Source organism: Schistocerca gregaria, chromosome 2 (assembly GCF_023897955.1).
Source record: "Schistocerca gregaria isolate iqSchGreg1 chromosome 2, iqSchGreg1.2, whole genome shotgun sequence".
Classification (NCBI taxonomy): Eukaryota; Metazoa; Arthropoda; class Insecta; order Orthoptera; family Acrididae; genus Schistocerca; species Schistocerca gregaria.
In genome coordinates, this window is record NC_064921.1 from 859,196,461 (window position 1) to 859,202,460 (window position 6,000).

Here is a 6,000-nt window from a genome sequence, read left to right on the forward strand (position 1 = left end):
GCATATTTCAGTCTATTGGGGAAAACACCCTGCTCCAAAGAGCTATTATATATGTGGCTGAGAATCCTACTGTGTGGAACAAACTTTAAGTATCTTGCTGGAAATGCCATCAATTCCATAAGAGCTTTTACTTTTCAGTGAGTTTATTATTTTACTGATTTCAAAGGGAGAGGTTGGTGGAAATACAGTTGTTTCAAACTGCACAGGTATGGCCTCTTCTATTAGAAGCCTTGCCTCTTCTAGTGAAGATCTAGATCCTATTTTCTCCACAACATTTAAAAAATGATTATTGAAAATAGACAGTTTCATTCTTCATAGATTTTTCATTTGTTGCTTATTTCGTGAGATATTGGCCCAGTCATGATCAATGGACCACCCTGTATATATTGTGAGGCTACAGTGAAGGTCCCTAGCTCTAGAAATAAGTGTCTGCAGGATGATCTTAGATGAGCTCCAGCAATTATTCTGATTACATGCTTTTGTGCAATGAACACTCTTTTACTCAGTGATGAGTTACCCCAGAATATGATGCCATATGAAAGCAGGGAATGAAAGTAGGTGTGGTAAGCTAATTTACTGAGATGTATACCGCCAAAATTTTCAATGATCGTAATAGCATAAGTACCTGAAGTCAAACATTTCAGCAGATCTTTAGTGTTTTTGCCAGTTCAACCCCTCATCAATGCATACACCTAGAAATTTTGAATATTCTATCTTAGCTACCAATTTCTGATCGAAGTCTATATGAACTAATGGTGTCATTCCGTTTACTGTGTGGAACTGTATATACTGTGTTTTGTCAAAGTTTAATGAGAGCCCATTTGCAGAGAATCACTTAATGATTTTCTGAAAAACATCATTTACAATTTCATGAGTTAATTCTTGTCTGTTGGGTGTGATAGTTATACTTGTATCATCAGCAAAAAGTACCAGCTTTGCATCTTCATGAATATAGAATGGCAAGTCACTGATATATATTAAGAACAGCAGAGGACCTAAGACCAAACCTTACGGCACCCCATTCTTGGTTGTTCTCCAGTTTGAGAAATCACTAGTTTTTTACATATTATGTGAACTGCTTATTTCAACTTTCTGCACTCTTCCAGTTAGGTATGATTTAAACCATTTGAGTGCTGTTCCATCCATACTACAGTACTTGAGCTTATCTAGAAGTATTCAATGTTTTACACAGTTGTAAACATAATCAGAAATGCCAGAACTGTGATAATGAGGTACATGAAAGTGAAATTTTACCAGGTGATATCAGCAAAACAGTAAGCTCTTGTGAAGATCAAAGAGAGTATGCAAAACGTATAAGTAATGAAATTTTAAGGGTAGCTTGGAGTCATTATGAAAATGAGAGTTGTGATAGTGGAATATAAGGTACAATAAAAAAGATATGTGCAAGTTTGTATCCAGAATGGTGGAAAGAGACAAGAAATTGTATGTCCATGAGTGCCATGCATCCGAAAGTAGAAACACACATAAACAAAGACGATGTAAAAGATAAGGGATTTAAAGAAACTGACAAATATCTTTTGTATAAAGCAGAAAACAAAGATGATTGTGATGTGCAAGGAAGTCTATATATATTCATATTGAAAGTGATAATTGGGACAGTAGCTGTCTGACACAGGGAGTACAATATGTACATTGTCTGAAAAATTAAGCGATGAAACTAAACACAACCAGCATTTTACTGAGTTATCTTTAATAGTTATTAAGATTAGAGGAGCTACTGGATGGCATAGTAAAATTGTGAAGTAACAATATTACTATCAATATAAATATAATAATTTTATTAATACATTCATGAGTTGCATAATCAAGTCCCAATGTAAATGTCATAATTTAATTGTGTTTAATTTCAGAATATATTGTTATTACTAACCTATGTATGTTTTATTTTGTATCTTTAGTCATTGTATGAACGTTGGGTGACTTGGAATGGCAAAAGATTCTGTACTTGTAAGCAAAATGTTGTCCAGCTCGATCCACCATTGTCTTCGGATGCTGTGTTATTACAAAGTCCGATTTTAGTGAAAACACAGAGAGAAGAAACACAGTTAAAAGTACATGAACGGATCTTTAACAGAAAAAGCCGTGTTCAAGTGCCAAAAGTTTGTATGAAACATATGTTACAATTCGTAAACTTAATTGAACTCCATTTAATATTCATTATTATAATTCATTGTACTGTTTTGATCCAGATATGAACGAGCTAATTTAAAGCACCCAGGCATCGCTGATTTTGTGCAATGACCTTACTAACAACACACTGTAATCTGCAGGCATGATGTAATTAATTTGTCTTGTAACAGTCCATTTAAGATAGTCTATTGTGTGAGGGACATAATCCACCCCAGAAAGGGCTGAGCTCATGAAAAAGCTTCCTGAGGACATCTGAGAAGGCAAGACTGGAGTTATGGAAGAAGTCGATGCCTCACCTGCACGGATGGATGCCAGAAGCTGAAGAAGTACCACCTGGACACAATGAAAGCTGGCTGGTGTGGAAATCTTTAAACAGACTACGATCTGGAGTTGGACAATCTGAACAGATGGGGCTTCATAACAGAAGATACGTTGTGTGGTTGTGGACCAGGACAAACCACAAGCCACATGCATCAGTGCCCTTTGTGCCCTACATCATGCATGAAGAATGATCTCCTGCAAGCCACTCCAAGCGCCTTGGAGGTTACAAAGTACTGGCCACATATCATATAAATACAATTTCTATATGTATGTGTATGTATATATGTATTTATTTATTTATTTATTGAAGTGTATGGCTACTATACATTTGTATTCTTCTGACTCGAGAATATATAGGGAACATGTTAGTGATGTGAGCCATATTTTGGTTGGATGGGTGAGCAGTTGCTCCGTCTTGTTTAAAAATTGCATATATCTTCTATGCATCTGTTAACTGTGCATAAAAATAGTCTAGATATCTGGCACTGTTTAAGGTGCAATCACTGACACACCAAATGCCTGTCTTCACTGAGTGGAGAGGTTCTTTACATAGAATATGTGGGTCATCCTGTAACCAATATCTTCAATTCTGGGAGTTTATGTAACCTTGCAAATGAAACCAGACATGAAATAATGCAAGGAGTCCAAGTAACAGTTAACAATTGATGTTGACATTCAGTTACAGTAATGAACTTTTTTTTCCTGATCCTCAAATTTCAACACTTCCACAACCCTCACATGATAGGCTTTTAATTTAATTGGCATGATGTACAAGATACACCAGCATACTGCAAAAACAATCTTACCTATTTGCACGAATTTCTCGTAATATCCATGCAAATACTGCCTAGTTTCAGGGGTCCTTGCTGTTGGTTGCCTATTTCTATGCACATTCTGATCAGATCCTACATCTCTCAACTTCTTGTACAGACCTTAAATAGCGCTGGTTGTGGGAGTTTAGTACCAGGATATTTCACTTGAAATATTTCTTTACATTCCTTGATGGAGCCTGTTTGTATACAACACTTCACAATAACACTTCACTATTCTAATGTAAACTGCCCCATCTCTATACCAATTCATTAACATGAACTTTTCACAGCAACACCCAGCTGCACTCAACTTTCTGATAAAATGCAATGCAACCAACTTTCGAGACAGGGTTGTCACTTCACAAGCAAGTTGACAAGAGATGATTCTTAAACCTCACCACTCCTTTTTTTTCGTCCCTTGTCCTACTCCTTCAACATTTCTGCCTGAAGAAGGACCCACTAACTCCAAAAGCTTGAAAACTTTAGTACCTTTGTATGTGTGTTCTCCTGTGACTGCTTGGTGAGTAGATTTTTTTATCTACACAATTACATTATACTTTCATAAATTGATTATTTTCGTGAATATTACTGTCCTGTTAAGTTAACAACATACAATTTGTTCAGTGTTGCCATGGGATTTCTGAGTGAAGCAAGGAAATTATTTTGGACATGGGCATGGTACGTTAGTAAAAGTTAAAGTTGGATTCTCTTGCACAAATATGTAATTGTTTTTCACTCAACCTAGATGAAAAGTTTCACAGCCAACAAAACTGTTTACCGTAAATAGGATAAACTGTATTAATCACGTCAGGAGGTTTAGGTGACAGAGGATACTTTGAAGAAGCAGATTATTATCTTGAAGAGAGGGGAGATCTGGGAATATAAGAACAGTTTAGTAGAAGCCAAATTAGAGGGTGCTAAGAAACTTAATCAGATTCAAAAGGAGGATTTAATAAATTTTTTTGGGTGTATTGTGATGTGCATAATGAGAAACCAGAGAGAGTAAAGAATTACTAGTGCAAAGTTAAGCTAAGAAGCGGAGATTCTTCCACTCTCAGTTCAAAAAAGAAAGTGCATATGTCAACAGATAAAAGTTAGTAAAAATTCATGTGTCAGTAAATAGATCAATACATGAATCATACAACTACTGCAACTATAATAAATTAACAAAAGATCTTGTCGAGAACCCAACATGAGAAGATTCTTGCCCCACATAAAAATCACCAAGCTGGTCAAAGGATTCTGTCCAGTCACTCACCAACCAGTGTGTTGTGGCAACAGAAGACGGCAAAGGGAAAGCTGAAATTTTAAATTTTGCATTTAAAAAAATCATTCATGCACGGCGATCATACAAACATTGTTGTTCTGTCCTAGATTAAGTTTTCCTGAGTAGATACATTACACTGAGGTGACGAAAATCACAGGATAGCGATATGCACTTATACAGATGGAGGTAGCATCATGTACATAAAGATAAAATAACGGTGTATTGATGGAGCTTACATCTGTACACAGGTGATTCATGTGGAAAGGTTTCCGAGATGATTGTGCCACACGACGGGAATAAACATACTTTGAATGTGTAATTGTAGTTGGAGCTAGACACATGGGGTATTCCATTTCGGAAATCGCTAGAGAATTCAATATCCTGAGATCCATAGTGTCAAGAGTGTGCCGAGAATACCAAATTTCAGACATTGCCTTTCACCACGGACAACTTAGCGGCCGACGACATTCACTTAACGACCGAGAGCAGCAGCATCTGCTTAGTGATGTCAGTTCTAACAGACAGGCAACACTGCATGAAATAAGTACAGAAATCAATGTGGGACGTACGATAAACGCATCCGTTAGGACAGTGTGGCTAGATTTGGCTTTAATGGGCTATGGCAGCAAAAAACCGGCGCGAGTGCCTTTGCTAGCGGCACGAATCGCCTGCAGCGCCGCTCCTGGGCTTGTGACCATGTCGGTTGGACTCTAGACGAATGGAAAACCGTGGCCTGGTCAGATGAGTCCGTATTTCAGTTGGTCACAGCTGATAGTAGGGTTCAAGTGTAGCGCACACTAACGAAGCCAAGGACCCAAGTTGCCAACGAGCACTTTGGAAGCTGGGGGTGGCTCCATAATGGTGTGGGCTGCGTTTACATGGAGTGGACCGTGTCCTCTGGTACAGCTAAAACGATCATTGACCGAAAATGCCTATGCTCGGTTACTTGTAGACATTTGCATGTTCCCAGACAACGACGTTATGTCACTGCAGCACAGTTGTTCGATATTGGTTTGAAGAACATTCTGGACAGTTCAGGCGAATGATTTTCTCTACCCAGATTGCCCGACATGAATCCCACTGAATATTTATGGGACACAGAGGAGAGGTCAGTTATGGAAAACGACCTTCACCGGTAACACTTTCGCAGTTATGTACTGCAATAGAGATAGGATGGCCCAGTATCTCTACAGGGAATTTCCAATACTTGTTTGGTCCATTCCACGTCGATCTGCTGCACCACTCCTGGCGAAAAGACGTCTGACAGGATATTAGGAGGTATCCCAGGAATGTTTTCACCTCAGCGCAGTTTATGTTACTGCACCTGATTTCTTGTCATCTATAACAGTTCTAGGTGAGCCTTTTCGTTGCAGCTACCACCTCTCTTGTACCCAGCCTCTGTCTGAACCCATATTGTGAATCACTTATCTCTCTTTAGTCTTCGGTGTA